Here is a 22,333-nt window from a genome sequence, read left to right on the forward strand (position 1 = left end):
CTGTAGAGTTACAGTCATCAAGACAGCATGGTATTGGTACAAAAACAAACATATAGAACAATGGAACAGAATAGAGAGCCCAGAAATGAACCCACAAACTTTAGGCCAATTAGTCTTTGACAAAGGAGGCAAGAATATACAATGGAATAAAGACACTCTCTTCAGCAAGATAAACATAAGACAAGATACAATAAACCTCCTAGAAGAAAATACAGGCAAAATATGTGACATACATCTCAGAAACGTTCCCCTAGGGGAGTCAACCCAAGCAATAGAAATAAAAGGAAGAATAAACAAATGGGACCTAATGAAACTTACAAGCTTCTGCACAGCAAAGGACACCATAAGTAAAACAAAAAGACAACCTACAGAATGAGAGAACATTTTTGAAAATGAAACTGACAAAGGCTTGGTCTCCAGAATATATAAGCAGCTCATATGACTTAATAAGAAACAACCAAATAACCCAATCCAAAAATGGGCAGAAGATGTAAACAAGCAATTCTCCAAGGAAGACATACAAGTGATCAATGGGCACATGAAAAAATGCTCAATATCACTAATTATCAGAGAAATGCAAATCAAAACTACAAGGTATCACTTCAAACCAGTCAGAATGGCCATCATTTAAATATCCACAAATGACAAATGCTAGAGAGGCTGTGGAGAAAGGGGAACCTCCTACACTTCTGGTGGGAATGCAGCTTGGTGCAGCCACTGTGGAAAACAGTATTGAGTTTCCTCAAAAGAGGCTGTGGAGAAAAGGGAATCCTCCTACACTGCTAGTGGGAATACAGATTTGTGCGGCCAGTGTGGAAAACAGTATTGAGATTCCTCAAAAGACTAGGAATAGACTTGCCATGTGACCCAGGAATCCCACTCCTGGGCATATATCCTGAAGGAACCCTACTTCAGGATGACACCTGCACCCCAATGTTCATAGCAGCACTATGTACAATAGCCAAGACATAGAGACAGCCTAAATGTCCATCAATGGATGACTGGCTAAAGAAGTGGTATATTTATACAATGGAATACTACTCGGCCATAAAAACTGACAATATAGGGCCATTTGCAGCAACATGGATGCTCCTGGAAAATGTCATTCTAAGTTAAGTAAGCACGGTAACAAGGAATAAAGAGAAGTTACCTCCAGGTACAGTTATTTTGATTAAAATATCCATACAGAAAGCGAGTCACCCCCACGACTGCTGCCAGGAGGACCATCTGAGTGTAATAGCCCAGACAATCAAAGTAGATTCTGACCTTCTCTGTGCAGAATTTCCTGCAGAAAGACAGAAGGTAGTTTCAGAAGACACACATAATCGCTCTGTAGCTTCATCCTCATGTTAAATTCTTTTTCTTTGTTCTTTTGGGGGGCATAATTAGGTTTATTTACTTGTTTTTTAAATGGAGGCATTGAAGATTGAACCCAGGACCTCATGCATGCTAGGCATGCAATCTAACACTGAGCTATACCCTCCCTCCATCATATTAATTTCTGATTCTAAATCAAGGGGGCTTTAAGTTTAAAACTCTGACTTAATTCACACTTAAAACATATGCGTTTTCATAGCAGCCCCCAAATTCTACCGTGAAATAAGAAGTATTTTACGTATCCTAGAAGTACAGATCACTGGTTCACCTGCTGAAGAGAGATAAATGAGAACAGAGCAAAGGAGAGGACGAGGCCGACTCTGGAGCAGATGCAGGGGATCATCACCACCCATTGGACAGGCTGGCACATTCAACAAATCCCCCCAAAGATCATGCTTAACAGGCTTGACACAAGTGGACATCAACAACTGGCTCAGTCATCTGCTCCTGCCTTATCTCGGGAACGTCCCTGGGGCAAATGCATCGTAAACCACAGATAATAAGAAAATGGCTGATAATGATAACAACTGGGAGTGCAATGTCTCTGTGACAAAATATTTATAAAACTCATTGTGGGAATGGGAGAGGGCAAGAGGGATGTGACTGAGGAAGGCACTGCCCTGTATTCTTTGTATCTAGCACGTCTGTTGTTCCTAGGTTTTAAAAACTCTTCAATGTTTCTCAGTTAATCTGGAGTAGACGGAACAGGCCAGGGAGGCAAGATTAGAAGAAGGGAGGCAGGGCACGAAGTGGTGCCAGGCTGGTCCTGAAAGGGAGACAGACACAGACAGGCAGACACAGAGGGCTTAGGGATGAGGCGGAACAATGAGGTGGCGGCTCAGGTGTGTCTTGCCATTGCTGATATTTCCTTCAGCTGGCGCAGTGCGGACTCGGCAGTGCTGGGTAAAACCTGTGGCTTTCCTCAGCTCTGAGATCCCTCTGAGGCTTCCGGCTCAGTCTGGAGCTGAGATGAGCTCCATGGGCTTAGCCTAGGGTAGACTCAGCTCTGAGAACTGCCTGGAGACCTGGGAAACTTCATGCAGGAACCCCTAGGGCTGGACCAGAGCTCACAGGGCTGCTGTGAGACCAGCTCCATCGTCAGAGACCTGGGCGTAGACCATTCCATGGGGAAATGGGCTGAGCCTGATGCCAAATCAGATAGGAGGGGAAAGTGGGTTCATTCTCATGTGACTGGGCTTTGTGACCTGGCTCACGGATGGCAGGCTCAGGATGGTTTCTGGCAGAGAAAACCCTGGCAATGGGTTTGAGATGTCTTGGACTCTTTGTTGTTAAGCTTTTTGTAATACATTCTTATCAACTATCTGTCCTGAAAATGCCACATTCAAATCTGAAAGAATGTTAGAAGTTGCCTGCTCCAACTGCCCAGTGGTAAACACACCCTGCTACAGTTAGAGAGCTGGTCAGGCAGCCTCTGCCTGGATATTTACAGCAACGGGGAGTTCATTACTTCCAAAGGTTACATGTCGGCAAGTAGGTCAGAAAGAATTTTTGAACCTTTAACAGATGTCTGCCTCCTAGTCCTTGCTGAAAAGCTAGGAATAATGAGGACCCCTTCAAATGTAGTTTTGTCTGATTGTTGTTTCTGTCAAAAACACCCCAATTCTTAACATCAGTTTTTCAAAATTCAGCTTTGATTTCTTTTTATCAAAATTATACCATACATTCATTAAAGAGTCAAACAGTTCTCGAAAACCGATTGTAAAAAGGAGCAGTTCCCAACAACCGCCCCACTTCCTGGTCAGAAGCAACAACGTTCAGCTCCTACTGCTGACTCTTGGAATAATTACTCCCTGTCTCTGACTAATATCCTTGAAACACAGCCTACTGACTTTTTCAACTTTATGTATCACCTATCTAACTTTCTATTTTGGAAAATGAGGATTAAGCTCTCTTTCAAACCCCATCTCATCTACACACCCAAACCTTCATTCTTCCAACCTTTTGATACAATTACATTATAATTTTGATCAGCTCAGTATCCTGGCTTTACATTATTAGGACTCAGTACAGACTGTTCACAGCTGTAGCAAGTTGTCTGCTAGGCTTACTTTTTTCTTCCCTACTTTGTTTCTCCTGGAGTTAATAATTGTCTTGGTGGCTCATAGCTTAGATTTCTGTGCACTTAACAATTCAACCCCAGACCTTCTCCTAATGAATAACTTTCTCAATACTTTCCAATACATTGTTTACAAATTTCATCTTCTTGAATAAATCTCTTCAGATCTCCTTCAACCTGGATTAACGACATGCTAGTCTTGTCACAGATTTCAAGGGCCCACTAGTGGGAAGAAACAAAGGGAACACATGGACCAGGAGCAGGGAACAGATCAACATATTTTCCTTAGTAGAACATACTTAAAATAGTGGGAAAATTGTTTTCTTAACAAACACAAACACACACACAAACCCCGAAAACCCATAAAGAATGATTAAAGAGCCATCAAACCCATTGCCCTGCCATCAAATACTGTATAACATAAAACAAAAATAACAGAAGGAAAATATCATATAAATATGAATCTCAAGGGTGATGGGGTACACTCAGTGGCAGAGTGTGTGCTCAGCATGCATAAGGTCCTAGATTCAATCTTCAGTAACTCCATTAGAAAAAAAAAAAAAAGATTTAAAAAGAAAAGAAAAATGTATCAACTTTCAATATTTACATATGTACAAACATCCTCTTTTAGAACTGTGTTCTACAGGATAACCCGGGTTAATGAGAAAGTGCCTCTTCATGACTGTGATCCTGCTGATAATTGAGGGAGGAAATTAGAGTATGACCACATGAAATAAAATCCCTTATGAAATAATGATCCCGGGTGACAATCATTATTGGCTGCTGTCATCACAAAAAAGAGAGTCAACTGGACATAATGTACCTTGTGACAGGAGTATAAAACTTCACATAACAAGTATTCTTGCACAGAGTTGAACCTCAGTCAGATCAAGCGTTTAGGGGAGGATCAAATCACTTAGCTAAAGCAAATACATAGGATGGAGAAACAAGTCTAACACCACAGGGGAGAATGAAATCTGCCACACAGTAGATAGAGAAACCCCTCAGCAATTTCAAGAAAAATGAGAAAAAGGAAAATTATTGATTAGAACCCACTTGAGAGATATGCGAGCTGCAATGTCTGAACCTAGTCTGGATCCTGATTTCAACCCCAAAACTACTTAAAAGCGTATTTTTGTGACAATCAGGAAATTATTTTGTAACCCTTAAAAAAAAAGGAATATTCCAATTGTATTTGAAAGAGACCTTGTCATTTCACTATTGAAAGGTTAAGCTATGTAGGATTGCCTTCAAAATGATCCCGTAGTGGGGGAGGGGAGGAGGTGGCGATGAAAGATGCAACAACAGTGACTCTGAGTTTATAATTCTGGAGCTGGGTGACTGATACAGGCAGGCTAGCTGTGCTGTTCTCTCTACTTCTGTACATGTTGAATCTTTCCATAAAATATGAAACAAACAAAAAGACTTCAGTGTTTTAAAACCCTCACTTGGAAGGTTAAGAGGTTTGCCCAAGTAGGTGGGCACCTGCATGGGGCGCTGAGATTAGAAAGAACAGGCACCTGGCTCCAGGCCGACCTGGGGCTACCTTGACCCTCCTCTCCTCACCGTCCACAGCCAGCCCATAACTGCATCCTGTCAGCCCCACTCCCCAAACGCATTCTCCCTGGCTCCCACCATCTCTCATCTGGCCCACTCCAAGAGCCTCCGACCAGGCCTCCCTGCTTCCTGGGTCCCTGCAATTCATTCTCCACATTATCTTTGCAAAATGTGAGTGAGAGAAAATTACTTTAGTCCTTAAACTATCATGACTGCTTCTCACTGCACTTAGAGTCTACACTCCTTTCCGTGCTCCTGATGCCCTTCTAAACCTCGCGTCTCGTCACTCTCACCAGCGCTGGCTCCAGTATCTCCTCAAACCTGCTGAGCACATTTGTGCCTCGGGGCCAATGGACAAGCTGCCTCTATTCCTGGGGTGACTTTTCCAAGATCCTCAAAGTCCAGCCTCCTTATCGCCATCTCAGCTCACATGTCACCTACTCAAAGATAGCATTCTTGACTCACTTCCCCCCAAGTCTCCCATCTCAACACTGTGTCATTTCCTTCATTTCAATCTGACATTGTTTCCTTATTCGCCTGATGATTTTTGTTTGCTCGGTTGTCCTTGGCCTCCCTCCCCCCAGCAGCCTTGCCCAAACACCATAAGCTCCCGGGGAGCAGCCGGCACTGGTGCTCTGAGAAGACACATGCTGAGCGCGACATTACAGTCACGTGGTGTAGTGAAACGGTGTCGAACAGCAAATACAGCAAAGCAGTGAGAATTTCTCTCTTATTTTATAATTTAAGTGAAATCTAACTTTTACTCCTGTTTAATGAAGAATTCGGTAGGACTCTGGTCCCAGTTCCTGGACGGCAACCACTAAAGCCTTGAAATTTCCCAAGATAGAAATGTCTTTGCTATTCATCGTGGACCCTTGGATGGCTTGTGTTCATGAGTTGACTCAGGATGGGGACTGGCCAGCCAGATACACCAACCATGTGATTAGAGGAGTGGGGCTTTGAGCTTTGTGACAAGTGAGTTACCACCAGGAGAGGAAGGGGCTCAACGGTTAGGGCTAAGGAAAGGTTTGACTTACAGTTAGGGTTTGGGTTAGCCATGTAGGTAGTGACCCAATAAATCATGTCTTTGTAATAAAGCCTCCAGTAAAAACTTGGGGCAACAAAGCTCAGAGCTCCTGTGAGCTTCCTGGTTGGTAACACTCTTGGAGGACTGTCACACTCAGATGCCATGAGGGCAACCCTGAGCCCTTCCCACTGGAGTGCTCTCCACAACAGCTCACCTGATGAGATCTAAGGGCTGCTTCTTGTCTATGCTTTGAGGAGGAGCCCATTCCCTGTACAGAAGGCCCTGTATGCTGGGGCAGCTGAGGTCCTCTGATGGAGGCTGAAGTTGCACTGGGAAGCAGAAGCAAACAGGTGAGCATCACTGTCACCACGTGTTCACATGTTCTGTTGATAAAATGCGGTGCTAAAACTTCGTGGTCATTTGTAAATGAGGGGCCCTCACTTGCCAGAAGGGATGGAGGTACCATATAATTTTTCATAATTCTCACCCAAGATTAATACTAACCCCTTGAGGGTCATTTGCAAACGTGGGTGGAAAGGAACGCTTGGATGTTACAGTCCTGGGACCACCGTGGGTACCTGGTGAGAGCCTTGCAGATGCTTAATGTCCTATAACCGGGCCAGTCTTCCACAGCAAAAAAAACTAGCCCACCCAAGTGTTCAAACTGCTGCAGTGGAGGGACACCTGACGGTCCAGCCCCCTCCTTGGACCCCCAGAGGAACCTGGACTCTGGCTGGTTAGGGGCAGGGTCAATTCTAAAACCCAGGCTTTTTTGTCCCCACAATTCAGTAGTTATTCGGTGACAGCACATGGAATAGAAACAAAGAAACTTGACATGATGATATATATTTAACTTACTCAAGAAACAAAATTTAAATCCTTTCATTCTCCTTCCCACCTGACCCACTTTCCTTTGTCCTGTACTAGAACCAGATTATTACCCACCCAGCCTTAACATGGGTCCTGACTCCACTTACCTCCCTCCCAAACACCACATGAGATGATTCCTCAGCCTGGATCTGGGACCAGCAATTACAAGAGGCTTTAGTGGAAAAGAACTGGTTGTGCACAGATGCCAACTAAACACTGTAGAATCCTGGTGTCCCACATTAGTAATAATGACAGCTGTTTGCAAGTGTCCCCAAAGTTCATTTCAGACTCTCACTTCTAATTTTGTTGGGACATAAATATAAATCATGTGGACTGCTGGGCTTGACTGCTATGCTGGGTCTCTGATCCAGGAAGCTCAGTGTGTGCTCCCTGCACCCAGCTCCCTGTTCTGTTCATGCATGTGCATCAAGCAGCTGTTTAGTGTCCATTTTAATATCTTAAACAGTGCATTTCAGTATTGTCTTCATCCACAAATACGTGTACCACACAGTAGTAATGATCAATCTCAGTCTTTGCTTTCTTTGTTCTTAGAGAGTCAGATAAATGGATAGCAAAGATAACAAAGTCATAGAGCGCTATAATATAGTATTTCCTTTATTTCAATGACAGGATTTATTTAAAGAGCTTAGATATAACATCCTTGCATTTATGGCATCATTAAGCGTCTGAGGCTGTTACATTTTAAAAACTTCACTTCTTGTGAGATGTTATCAGTTAGAGAAGTGCTCCTGAATTTGAGGGGTTGCTGTCATCTCAGACGGAGTCCCTAAAAAATGTCAACACTCTGCAGTATTGCCATCATGACAAGAACCCAGACAGATGAAATTTGGAAAGCCCTGTGGCTTACTTGTGCACGGACAGAAAATGGTATTTCAGAGAGAAAAGCCTGAATTACAGAAAATGATAAATTAAATGGTCTAACATGCGTTTCCTTTACAAAGAACTAATACTTCTTTGGTTGATAATAACATCTGTCAGTAATTATGAAAATAGCTGACAGATGCGTAGTACTTACTATTAGCCAGGGCTGTTCTAACATTGACACAGATTCATTAATCCCCATAGCAACTCTACGAGGTGGGTACTATTATTATCCCCATTTTATTGATGAGGAACTTGATAAACACAGAGGCTAAATGTCTTTTAGAAGGTCGACAGCGAGAAAACAGCAAAGGTGTTCCATCCTGACTCTGCGCTCTTGGCCACTTCTCTTTTTTGTTGTTGTTGTTGGCGGGGAGATAATAAAGTAATTCTGGTGGGGTGTGGGGAAGTAATTAGGGTTATTTGTCTATTTTAGAGGAGGTGTTGGGGGCTGAACCCAGGAACTTATGCGGGCTATGCATGCGCCCCATCACTTGAGCTGTACCCTCCCCTCTCGAATCTATGCCCTTAGCTGCTAATCCACACTGCCCCACATGGTAACTCTGGGGGGAATACAGTTCATTCATTCACTGACTCGTTAAACCCAGCCTTCCCGGTGACTGGGATTCAGCAGTGAACAAGACAACATGGTTCCTGCCCTAAATGAGATTGTCACCTCCTACATATTATTTTCATTTTACCCAGGAAGAAACAAGGTCAAGAAAATTAGCCTTTTCCTGTTAACGCCGGAGGATACATAAGGTGCTTTATTTCGTTTCTGCCATTTGACTTACACCATGGGGAGGGAAAGCTGCCTTGCAGATCCCGGATCTCACAAGCCTTTTAATCCCGAATTTCTTTTAACACTGTCCCTTACTTGATACTTGATCTGAGAAAGGATGAAGTAAACCTAAAAAGATTTTAAGAGAGTGTGTGGCTTATACAGGGTAACTAACCAGCCACTGTTTACTATCCTAACAGGAATCTGTAGGCATATTTCTTTTCTTTCTCTTTTTTCCTTTTTATGGGCAGCCTTTAAAAACCAAACCAAATCACTGATAATTCAACAGCAGGTTCTAAATCACCCCCAAGACAGCAGCTAAACTCGGTTTAGACCTACAATGCGGCTTCTGGTGGCTGGATTGAAGAATGTATCTCTATCCTGAATATAAAAGTCATTCACGCAGCTCTTCTCAAATAGGGCAATGAAAAACTCTTGCTCCGGCTTGAAGATACTTTCATCCACATGGAGGACTTTCATAAATCAGCTGAAATTATCAAAGGCTGAGGACCGGGTTTTCAGATCACTGGGCTTCAGAGGCAATTTTATGTGCAGTATCTCAACGTATGTACAGAGCACCTCCCACAGGGTGTGTACTTTTGAAAATACAAGCTTGTCATCCAAAACCTATATTGGGAGAATGAAAACACAAACCAGGAAACTAAGTATTTTCACATTTTTAGTACACAGATTTTTCTTACATTGCTGTTAGTTAAAGCACTTGTGCAAACACACACACATATGACACTGGTAAAAGTGAAGATATAATAAAAATAGATTTGCAAACCATCATATATTTTTGCCTTAAAGACAATTTCTTTGTTGAAATTACTGAAAAGTTATTTAAAATCCTTACATTTCATTCATAAAATAACCAATGTTTTTGGTGAAGAAAAGCAAACTTGTTAATTTTTAATCCAAATTAGTAACTAAAAATAGAAACACCAAAATATTCTTTGCAGTGGTATTGTTATGACAAATGTTTAAATTTCTGAAACCTAGGACTATTTACATATCTGTTCAACATAGTGTTAAACAGCCATTAAAAGGGATTTAAACGAATTATGTTTATTGATATGGAATATATAATAAAAGGAAAAAGCAAAAAAATGTGAAATAATAATTTTCCTTTTTGGAAGGGAAAAATATCTACATTTGAACAAAAAAATGTTTAGAAGGATTTTAAGATTCTTTATGTATAATTAATGTACAGATGAGTTTTAATTCCACTCTTCTTACATTTTCAATTTTGGGGGTAAATTTTTATAATAAAATAATCATTAAAAAGTTTCTTGAATTAATACATTAATAGATATATTTATGACTACATTCTCTGGCTATTAGACAAGATCTCCTAGCTTTGGATCTGAAACATACATTCCATAATGCAGATTCTGACTAACTCGCCTCCCAGCCCACAGCGAAGGCACGGCTAGGGTGACATATTTCAAATATCATTCCAGGTAACACGCAGGCTCCCAGCCAACGGCTGCAAAGGGACTGACAATGATCAGGTTGCTCCCAGCTGCAGACCATCACAGATGAGGTTATATTCATAGGCTCATGCATTCTCTCTCAAAAGAAATCAGAAAATGTTAGGCTTTTACTTTCACCAAGGCAACAAGAAATTGATATTTTATGCAAAAAAATAACAACAAACCAATTTGAACCTTATGAAAAGACATTTGCTCTAAACAGCACAGTAGCAGTGAAGGTGCTCTGGCTGGCAGGGACTTGTTGGATTCCTGTGAGTGCTGGACTCCTCACATGGAATTCCCTTGGCACTCCAGAAGGCCTGTGGTTGTCCCCATGGGTTTGTGGCCATATGTGGTGCACAAAAGTCTCTGGCTTTGCCACAATTTCAAAGCCTTTTTTGGCTTATGAAAGGTTTTGGTCTCAAATGGAGTTTTCTTGAGTCCACTCACTGATGTCATTCACCAGAGTTATAGTCCAGATCTGACATTCTAGACTCATAAAATCTTGCAGACATTCAAATGGTTCAGGTTTGGATGTGTATTCACCTCTGCAGGCCTGGACCATATTCGATAAAGCCACTCGGACAAGTTCAGCAAAATGCAAGAAATTTTTCTCTCTGCTAGACTGAAATGTCTGTGAAGCATAAAAACTTCTGCATCTACAAAAATAGGGAACCAACTCATCAATAACATATCTATCTATAATGCATGGCCATTTTAAAAAAAGTACTGTATTTACTGCTATTAAATTCTATCTGGCTTTTGCCAAATTGTGTCCTAAACTGTAAGGAAAGTATATAAATGTAGAGAATTTTTGAACTTTTAATAGAAAAAGGAACCCTCCTACTCGGTTGGTGGGAATGTAAATTGGTGCAGCCACTATGGAAGACAGTATAGAGGTTCCCTAAAAAAATAAAAATAGACTTCCATGTGATCCAGCAATCCCAATCATGGTTATATGTCTGGAGAAAAATATAATTCAAAAAACACATGCACCCCAATGTTCACAGCAGCACTATTTACAATAGCCAAGACACTGAAACAACCCAAATGTTCACTGACAGACTGGATAAAGAAGTTGTGGTATATTATATATATATATGTATATTTACATATATACATATATATACACACACATATATACAAATTAACACACACACAAAATGGAATACTGCTCAGCCATAAAAAATAAAATAATGCCATTTGCAATAACATGGATGGACCTACAGGGTATTATGCTAAGTGAAATAAGTCAGAAAAAGAAAAAGAAGTATTCTATGTATTAACGTATGCATATCTAAAAAATAAAACAAACTAATGACTATAATAAAACAGAATTAGACTCACAGGTACACAGAACAGACTGGTGGTTACCAATGTGGAGAAGGAGGAGAGGGGAGGCAGGAAGGGGGTAGGGGATTGAGAGGTAAAAAGTACTACGTATAAAGTGGATAGGTTACAGGGCTGTATCGTACAGCACAGGGGAATATAGCCATTATTTTATGGTGATTTTAAATGGAATACATTCTATAAAAATATTGAGCCTCAGTGTTTTACACCTGAAGCTAATATGATGTAAATCAACTCCTCAATTACAAAATTTTTAATCAAAGTTTTCTTTTCATATTATTTGCAATGTTAGAAGCCACCACTGTCAATAGAAACATAGTGCCAGTCACAATTTTCCAGTAATCCCATTTAGAAAATAAAAAGTAACAAATGAAATTAATTCCAGTAATAATTATATTTATCCCAAAATATCCAATATATTATCATTTCAAAAGTGTGATTAACACTTTTAAACTTATTAATAAATATTTTACATTATTTTTGTTGTACGAAGTCTTGAAAATCTATTATGTATTTTCCGCTTATAGAACATCTCAATTCACAATAACCACATGTGGCTGGTGGCTACCATACTAGACAGAGCAGATTACACCATTTCCAATTCTGATAAATTACCTGCTCTTACTTATTTAAAAAACTTACAGAAAAGGATTTAGGTATTCCCTATATCAAACAAAGCAACCTTGATGGATGGGGAGTATCTTCATTATAAGGTGAAAAATAAAGGTAAGAGAGCCACGGTTACATGTATGTTAATGTAACAATACCTTCTTAATTCATTCAGGACTTTACAATCTTTCTTCATATGCCAAGGGTTCACTGTCACTGAGCAATGTTTTTCACTATTATCATCTTTGGAATTGAGAGGCTTCTGATGACCCTGCTTTGTGCGTCTGTACATAAAGGAAAATAACAAAACAGAGGAAAAGGCCTTATTAAAGATAATTTAGGGGGGAGGCTATAGCTCAAGAGAAAGATCATATTCTTAGCATGCACAAGGGCCTGGGTTCAATCCCCAGTACTTCTTCTAAAAATAAAATAAATAAATAAAAACCTAATTACCAGCCCCCTGCAAAAAATTAATTAATTACTTTAATTAAATTTAAAAAAAGATAATTTAGTGCAGGTTTATCAAGCTACAAGGGCTACAATGAATGCCACTTCCCCCATTAATTTAGAAGAAGTCTCACAGTATTTCCCAACATAAAGGCTAAAATATAATTCAGAACACTTTCTGATGGTCAGCATGATTTTAACAAAAAAGCAGATAATTACCTCCCTGGTGTCAAAGCTCTGTCAGAGATGGGCACAGAAAATTTAGTAAAAATGATTTTGCATCTACCTTTGAAAGAAATGCTGAGAAATGATCTTTTCTGTTGGAAATTAGTCTGCTTTTACATTCTGCAGTAGGCATACATGTTTACAAACCAGGCAGGAACTGGATCATATTTTATACATACTTTAGAAACTGATTTGAATTTTGCTCTCTACCTGCATGTCTATTTTTTAGGTAATAACATAAGCTGGCCACTATACTAAATTTTGTTTCCCTGTTTGCTTAATCCTCACAACAACTCTGTAAGATGCTATTATTACCCCCATATAACAGATAAAGAGCTTGAGGCAGAAAATAATTTGTGTAAGTTGGTAAATGGTGGAGCTGGGTAAGACCGCAGCCAGTCTGACACTCAAGTCCATTCTTCTCACCGATGTCTGATACTGCTGCCTACATTCAGCAATGACTGCTGATTTCATATTTAAGTGTGTCATTTCTAAAAGTGCAAAGCTATATTAGTACCGCTGTGTAAATTATTCTTTTGAGATGTGATTGCCAAAAAAACAAAAACAAATAGTATCAGGGTGCCACTGAGGGGAGGGCGAACTGCATATGGGCAGACACAAGGGGACTTTTGAGGACAAAGTTGCACAACTCTAGAAATAGCTAAAATGGCTGACTTGTACAATTATAACGTGTGAATTTTATGGCCTGTAAATTACACCTTAATACAGCTATTAAATTAAGAAACTGGAATACCAAGTTAAGACTAAAACACATATATATCACACAAAGAACAAGAGGCAAATATTATTTACTGTGCCATTTTCCTTCATGCAGCTTCCTTTCCTCACCCGTTCCTGAAAGGATGATTCAGTTTTAAAATAGTCTTTTAATTTATTCAGCAAATAATTTTTGACTGCCTACTATGTACCCAGGACTAGTCTAGGCACTTGGAATAGATCAATAAATAAAACAAAAGTCCTGTCCTCACGGAGCTTTGTTGGGGTCTAGCTGGGTTGGGGGTTAGAGATGACAATTCACACAACAGAGCAGCAGAGGAGGCGGCATGTTAGGAAAGAGGAACCATGGAAAAAAGAAAAAAGGGCAAGGTAAATAGGGTTGAGAGTATGGGATGAGGGTGATGTTGTATTAAATACCAGAGCAGGCCACACTGAGGACTGAGGTTAGAACTAGGACTAGGAGGTGAGAAGTCCCAGGTGGACGGAATAACCATCACCAAGGCCAGCGTGCACCTCGCATGTTCCAGAATGGGGGCACGGCTGGAGCTGCGGAGGAGGGTCAGTGCAGATCCTGTATGGCCTTGGAGGACGTTGTAAGGACTGTGGCTTTTACCCAGAGTGAAATGCGGAGGCACTGCAGAAGGACGACACAATCTAACTTAGGTTTTCAAGGCTCACTTGAGTGCCAGGTAAGAATAGGTGAAAAGGGTCAGAGATGAAAGGAGGGAAGCCTCTGAAAAGGGCTGTGCAGGAGGAGAGGACAGTGGCTCAGGGCAGGGAAGCAGCAGTGGAGGCAGGAGCCATGGTGAGAAGTGGCTGGGTTCTGGATATATTTTAAAGGCAGTGTTAAACCAGATCTATTGACAGAATTCATGTGGTATGTCAGTGAAAGTCAGAATAACTTCAAGATTTTTGACCCAAGCAGCTGGAAGGATTAAGTTTCCACTAACTGAATAGGGGAGGCTGCATAAAGAACCAGTTTGGGGGGTAGGAGGACCAAGAGCTCAGTTTTTACACATTGGTTTTAAGATATCAGAGTTCCAAGCGAAGATGTCAAATCAGCAGAAGATCGTAAAAGTCCAGAGTTGGAGAGAAAAAGTCTAGCCGGAGACAGAAATGTGGGAATCATGGGTCACGCAGGTGGCAGAGGAAGCCATGAAACCCAGGTACTCAAACATAAGATAACCTGGCATTAACCATAGAAGTTATCCTTGAGGGCCTGCCTACTAGGTGTGGATATCAGTCCTATTTTCCAACCACTCGAGTTTTAAAAAGGAACTTAAAAAAGAATTCTTTCAAGACACTGCCTCCAGTGGGTGGGTCCAGAGCTGGAGTGAGAGAATGGGATGGTGCACGCTACTCCCTACGGCAGAATGTGTGTGTGTGTGTGTGTGTGTGTGTGTGTGTGTGTGAGCAAGGGGATGAGTTACACCTCGCTTAAGAAAAAGAGCTAGTAAGTCTAGAAGCTAAAAGATGAAAGAACATCCAGATCTGGCAGAGGGAACAGGGGAAACACTGTGTAGTGTAAGACATATTCCCATAATGCCATTTCCCACCACCCTTTCATCAGGAACACAGTTGGAAAGGGGGGAATTATGTAGATACGTGTGACGTACACAAACTTTCTGACTATGTAACACTGAATATCTACATATGTAGCAAGTTAATGATATTTATATCTGCTTCAAGTTTAATAACATGTTCACAACAGAGGGAAAATAAAATATTGAGGACTGGTAGAAGTATTATAGAAGGCCTTTCAATGCTCAGAATGGAAGCAAAAGCAGCTTCACCCCACAAAGAATGTCATTAAGTGTCAAGAATGTTTGTATTTGCTTAATAAATTGAGAATTACAACTTCCTGCTTTAAAGAATTAACTTTAAGACAGATACCATACTATAAGCAACGTCTATACTGGTGCTTTCTTAAAGCTATTTTTAGTTCCTGCTTGTTCTGATGTACTCCAGAAACTCTGCAAAGAAAACCTTCAATTCAAAGGCTTAAATGAATAAAAAAAGAAATAACACTGTATTCTTTTAAGTGTTCTCTGTACTGAAAGTCACTTGCAAATGCAGCACCCTGCCACAGGGCTACATTTTTAACAATAAGTCCTTTGCACAATTTTTCAATCGCTATGTGAATTTGTGTCAGTCTCTCACTCAGAAGCAGAATGCAGTACCAGAAAATGACACGTCATGTCTAAAACTACAGGTGTGGAATATGAACGTACACCAGGACACAGCTAAGTGGGAGGGTGAGGTTTACCTTCTAAGTCACCGTAAGTGCAGTTACACCTGCTCCCTGCTTCCCCTGTGAAGTGAAGAGCTAGTCTTTTCCAGAAAAGCTCTCATTCTGAGAACTGTCTTCTTTAAAATATCTGGAGATTCTTTTTTAAGGTTCTTTCACTTTTAAGTCTTTCCCCAAATCTACATCCCATAACAAGTGTTAAAATTATCCAATAGCCTATTGTTACAGAGCATACTCTACAAAAGCTGAGGTTTCCCAGGGCTTGGATCCCAGAAATCTGCTACCAGATAATCCTACAGCCTTCCTTCCATAAATGACTCTTCTGCCAATTCCCAGCTGCAGGCAAGGTTGGCTTCTCAGACCAGGTAACTGTCTAACTCTGCCTACGAACACTCTACTGCCAGTAAAGGAACTCTCAGACAGGAAGCAAACATAGCCCCTAGTGAGGGTTGCCTCCTTCAAACAATCAAGATGCCATCACCAAGCAAATATTTAAACCTACTGCAAAACTTCTGAAGACATCTTACAAACAATATAGTTTCTATAGCATACTATTTGCTCTGGAACAGTGATTTCCAATGGAGGGAACACAGGACCCCATGACCCAAGCAATTTTTTAAAACTGCACACAACCGTCCCTCTTCACGTGAGGATTCAGGCAAGCCAGTGTTACAGGTCTCTGTGTAAACAAAATGACAACACCTGTAGGAGTAGAGTGAAAAGCAGCGAGGTAGACTTTTAGTGAAAGGGGGTGATGTAATAGTTCCCATCGCCCACTTACCTCCCACCACAGGACAATCATCTCAGATCGAGAACAAACACTTTGGGAAACAGAGGTTGTTTAAGTTTTTATGGTTTTCTGGTGGAAATAATGCCCTGAGTCATGGGAAGTTGTGGCTGCAAAATTGAACAGGGGACTAGACATTTTCACATTCAAGACCGAAGTAGCCCCCAGGTGGCCACCATATCTGCTCTCCCCTTTTCCTGTTCACCCCAAAAGCTGAAGGAATCTCCTGCTTTCAATAACACCCACCACTTCTCACAAATTCCTGCCAAGTTCACGTCAGCAGCTGGTGGTGTCAAAGTCACCATTTGTACTGTTCTGAAGTCCCTCCATTACTTTATATCCCTTCTATTTTCTCTGTTGTCTCCCTAGCTACACTTGCATTCAGAAGCTGGTTACCGCACTAACATTGCCTCTGTAATCAGTCCAGGAAATAGGAAGTAGAGATTCAACTGTAACCAGTCCCAGAATACTTGTCATGCCACTCTAGTTTTCCAACAAAATACTCTGGTATCTCTCAGCTCACCCAAAGAACCACCACATTACTTAGAGGTTGTAAAAGTAGAGGGCTTTCTCTAATGGAAAACACTGTGGCTTGTGGTAGAGTTGTGATTTCAGTTTTTGCAACTAGTTACAGGCCAAAAGACATAATCCACAAATTTTCTTCAAGCGTTTGGAATTTAAACTTTTATTAGATACAGAGCCGGCGGACTAACTGTCATCTATGAACATATGGTCATATTACCAAATAATGTTCATTTCTGCCTTACAGACATGTAACAAGTTGAATTACACCTGCATCCTGTTGGCCTTTAGAATTGGATGTGAAGCATCCTGTGAGACAAAAAACCTCCTATCCAGTCACAGAACACCTTACAGACAACATCACATTAATGCCACTGAATACATTAGTATAGTCCATGTATTGTTAAGTTATATCTCCAATTTCTCAGAGCTGGATAGGAGATGTCTAGAAAAGCTGGAAAGCCCAATTACCAAAACAGCTCAAAAGTTAAAGCAGACTCCTTCACCTCCCAGAGTGGAGGGCTGAGAGGGCATTGACAACCACCCTGTCCTCCCCCAGGACGTGGCATGTGGGGAAGCAGGCAGGAGTGGGTGTCTGGGACTCGGAGGTGGAGAGGTGATGAAAGCAAGAGTGGAACTGCTCTGGTCCTTGAACAACAGAGCTATAAAAAGCTCGGCTTCTGTTCAACCCGATCGCTCTCCCACTTTCCCTCCCACCTACGTGACAAACAGAGCACAGTCAGGCACTTTCTGCCCATGACGGTGACTAGTAGCAGGAAAGGGACCAGTATAAAGGCATGTCCTATAAAATATCAGTCTGATTTTAAAGACTATGTTGTAAACAATGAACAGCACTGTCAGAGTGGGACACTTGTGAGGCGCTCAACTAGGGAGGAGGAGGTTGAGGATCCATTTCCCACACTTCCATGTCTTTTATCACTCCTATTTCTGACCTTTCCTTTGCCACTTTTTGTAGCACTGCCATCACTGGCAGGTAAAGGGGCAGCAATGTGACTTGGCCGTTTGGCTGATGGGGCTACATTTCCCAGCACTGGAATGAAAAGGCACTGGAAGAGGAGCAGCTGGAAGATGTGAACCGCGGTCCGGGCCTGTGCCCAACACTAACCAGGCGACCCTGGGTTAGGCTGTTAGTCTCTCTGGGCTTCTGGCTGTTTACTTATAAAAGAAGGTTTTGTCATTCCACAAATATATCCAATATGAAATGTAACGTGAAAGTCAGACATAATGATATCTCACCTGTTTGCCTCAGGGAACGGTACAAGCACTGAACACTATGAGAATGTAAACAAAGAGTTAAGAAAACTGTTGAGGTAAAGCGCTAAACTGAACATGGAGATAAAGTTTTATGGATTTTCTTGGCTTTCTTTTTTAATTGCAACACTGAATTAATAGTTATTAGCTATACTCCACACCACCACCCCTGCAAATAAATAAAGTAGGTTAGCACTGCCTGGATGCCTGCTATTGCCCGATGCTAAGCAGGGTGAGGGTATAAAGGAGGCTGAACAAGGGAGTCTTCTCCAGTTACGAGCTAAGTGAGGAGACACATTGGAAACCACCCGGGAATGGTACCAAGTCAGTACTCAAAGCCTAGATTACAGGCTACCGATCATGAACAGTGCAGGAATACAAAGAGGAGCTAGAAGTATTTGGAGTAAATAGGGGAGACTCTATGAAGGGGATGGGGCTCCAACTAGTTCTCAGGGCAATTCTAAGCTGTTTTAACTGAGGACTGGATAGGAAAAGCCTGGTGACTCCTGGTTTTTAATAAGGCACAGGTTACCCTTGAAGGCTAGGTCACATAATGATTGGAAAACATAAGGTAAGGCCAAAGTGATGGAGGGTCGAGACTACCTGGCTGAGATCTGGTTGTGGTAACTCTTTGACTTGACTCTAGATGTTGGAGTGTCAAAATTGTAGGTTGACTGAAAGGGTGGGGAGAGAATATCCAAGAATTCAATAGAAGGAAAAATTCATGTATCAGGGATGAAAGCTCTTCATCAGAGCATCAGCAATCAGAATAGTCTCTTGAAACCAAAAACATACAGTTCCAGAAGCTGACAAAATGTGGAGGGTGGTGAGAGAAAGATAAATCAAAGACCATCCCAAGCCTTTGGGTATTCAAGACAGGAAGAATGATTATCCCACTGAATAAGTGGAGACGCTGCAAGAAAAAAGATTATGAAATCAGCTTTAGACATGTTGAATCTGACATATGAGCTAAGAGTAGGTGTTCTCTAAGAAGCTCAGAATTCAAAACTGAAGCAAAGATCTAGAGTACAGGCTTAAGATGCAGATGGACAAGACATGATAAATCTCCTAAAAGAAAACATAGGCAAAACATTATCTGACATAAATCTTAGCAATGTTCTCCTAGTGCAATCTACCCAGGCAATGGAAATAAGAGAAAACAGTAAACAAATGGGACGCAGTTAAACTCATAATTTTCTTCACAGCAAAGGCAACCATAAGTAAAACAACAACCTATGAATGGGAGAAAATATTTCCATATGATAAGACTAACAAGGCTTAATTTTCAGAATATATAAACAGCTCATACAATTTTGTAACAAAAAAACAAACAACTTAATCCAAAAATAGGCAGAAGACCTAAACCAGCATTTCTGCAATGAAGACACAAGTGGCCAATAGACACATGAAAAAATGCTCATTATCACTAATAAACAGAGAAATGCAAATCAAAACTTCAATGAGGTATCAGCTCACACCAGTCAGAATGGCCATCACTCAGAAGTTTATGAATGATAAATGCTAGAGAGGCTGTTGAGGAAAGGGAACCCTCTTATACTGCTGGTGGGAAACCAGTTTGGTGTAGTCATCATAGAAAACATGGAAATCCCTCAAAAAACTAAAAGTAGACTTATCCTATGACCCAGTAATCTCACTTCTGGGTATACAACTGCAAGGAACTCCAATGTGAAAAGATACCTGCACCCCAGTATTCATAGCACCACTGTATACAATAGGTGAGACATGGAGGCAAGCTAAATGTAGCAACAGATGACTGGATAAAGAAGTTGTGATATATTTATACACTGGAATACTACTCTACCATGAAAAGGACAAAATAAAACCATTTGCAGCAACATGGATGGAGCTAGAGATCATCATTCTAAGTGAAAGCAGCCAGAAACAGAAAAATACCAAATGATATCGACTCATATGTGCAATCTAAAAAAAGAGAGAAAAAGACACTGTGAACTCATCTACAAAACGGAAACAGACATGCAGACTTAGTAAACAATCTTAAGGTTACCAGGGAAAGGGGATGGGAAGGGCTAAATTTGGGAGTTTGAGATTTACAAATGTTAGCCACTATATATAAAAGTAGATTTTAAATAAAGTTTCTTCTGTATAGCACAGAACCCTATGTTCATTATCCAGCAATAACCTATAATGAAAAAGCCGATACAGCCACCAACTGAGGAAGCAAGAGAAGAAAGGAGTTAGTTATGCTGGGCTAGAGCCCACTTCTAAAATCCTTGTCAGCCACTGAGGCTGCCTTGAGTACACTGAGCCCTCCTCCCAGGGACAGGCTGACATGACATGTGTCCTGCAACCTGAGGCAGCAGAGGCCGTCCCCAGGTCTGGCAGTGGGGGAGATGGGAGGAAGTCCACCTGCTCCCCCTGGGGCAGCAACCCTCCCCGAGGGCCCCGCCTCCTGAGTGCACCGAGCCTCCCTCTCAGGAACCCACTGACTTGAAATCAAGTGATCCACGAACCTGGGGCAGCGGTAGGGAGATGGGCAGCGACCTGGCAAGCTGGTCGATTTGCCCCCATCTCCCCCACGGCCTGTCCAGGGCTCGGCTTTTGCTGCTCCAGGCACGGTCCCCAGGTCAGCCTGCTCCCGGGAGGAGGGCGCGGTGTGATCGAAGTCTGTGGCGGGTTATGGGGTCTGCCCATGGGAGCCCTTGGATTTGCTTCAAACTCCCCAGCACATAGCCTGAGCTTGGCCTCTGCTGCCCCAGGTTCGTGGAACTCAGGTTAAAGGTCAGCCTGCTCCTGGAAGGCGGGTGCTGTGCTGTCAGGGAATGGCGGCGGCTGCGATGGTGGGATTGGGGCTGCCCTGTGAGAGCGCGGGGTTTGCGACCATTTCCCGCTGCTGCTGCAGCCATCCCAGCGCACTGATCGCACCGCGCCCACCTCCCAGGAGCAGCCTGACCTGTAACCTCAGTACCACGAACCTGGGGCTTTAGAGGCCGCCCCCAAGGTCAGGCCGCGGGGAAGATGGGAGCAAATCCAGGGGCTCTCATGGGGCAGCCCCCATTCCATCCGAGGCCCCGCACCCACCTCCCAGGAGCAGGAGATGGTCTAAGGGCCAGTCGGAGATGCTCCGGAGCCGTCCGGCGCCCTCCCGCCTCCAGGGGCTGTGCCTGCTCACCTAAACTCGGATATAAGCGGCGGCAAAAACGCGGGGTTCAGGAAGTACTAATAGCGGGGTTACCACGAACCACAACGGCGGCTGGGACCCGCCTCAGGGTCCTAACGGGACGCACGGCCGGGACCTCACCTCCGCACCCCTCCCTGGGTGCCTCCCCAGCCGCACAGCCCAGGCGTCACCAGCCGGCTCCCCGAGCAGCGCGCCCCCACCAGCGCCCCCTTACCTGCCCGGCAGCGGCAGCCGAGCCGCGGGCAAGCGGTGGCCCAGACCACAGGCCGTGTTCCTCTTCCAGGAGCTGGTCCAGGAGCAATCGGCTCCTGCCAGCTTCCACGCGTTCTGGTCGGGTTTCGGCGTCCGCGCGTCTGTGCGTCTGCGCGTGCGCGCCCCTCCTCCTCCCGCCCGCAGTGCAAACTGCCCGGGTGGGTCTCCTGCTTTACCGGACCTGTCCACTGGCGCCGGGAGGAGCCAGGTTGGGCCCCTCCTTCTCGTCCCGCAGGGTCTCCATCCCCAGGGCCTTCACCCCGCCACCGACTGGGTCCTGGCACTGAACTAGAACCACGACTGCCCTGGGCCATGCCACACCCCGCCAGCGCCACTTCCCCTGCTAAACTTCCCCTCCCTGTTACTACCCTCCCACCCCTGGCCAGGCCCAGTCTCCCACCAGACCTTGAATACAGGGCTTCCTCTCCTCACACCGAGGTCCCTGCCCTGGCACTGTATCCTGCTAGGTCCTAACCTGTGGCCCCTACACCCACAAGCTTACCCCTCATGCCTCACCACAGGACCCCCAACATCCTGAAATTTTCCCCCTCACCTCCAGCCAGGTCAGTTCCACTCTGAGAGGGCCCCACACCCCTCAACTTATACCCCCTCACCATGGGATCCCCTTCGCTTTGAGTGCACCCCTACTCTGAGCTGACTCCCTCACCCCTCACCCG

At 43.0% G+C, this 22,333-nt stretch overlaps 1 long non-coding RNA gene across 1 annotated transcript; it reads right to left on the reverse strand.

Moving 5' to 3' along the window:
* Positions 1-1,167: 1,167 nt before the first annotated feature.
* LOC135318590 (uncharacterized) lies at positions 1,168-21,623 on the reverse strand. Its single transcript, XR_010376758.1, has 6 exons — positions 21,525-21,623; positions 12,164-12,289; positions 9,949-10,143; positions 8,911-9,198; positions 6,253-6,367; positions 1,168-1,285 (listed from the first exon to the last, which is right to left on the reverse strand). It is a non-coding gene; the product is annotated as an uncharacterized LOC135318590 (long non-coding RNA).
* Between the last annotated feature and the right edge of the window lie 710 nt (positions 21,624-22,333).

This window comes from Camelus dromedarius, chromosome 19 (genome assembly GCF_036321535.1).
Source record: "Camelus dromedarius isolate mCamDro1 chromosome 19, mCamDro1.pat, whole genome shotgun sequence".
NCBI classification, from domain to species: Eukaryota; Metazoa; Chordata; class Mammalia; order Artiodactyla; family Camelidae; genus Camelus; species Camelus dromedarius.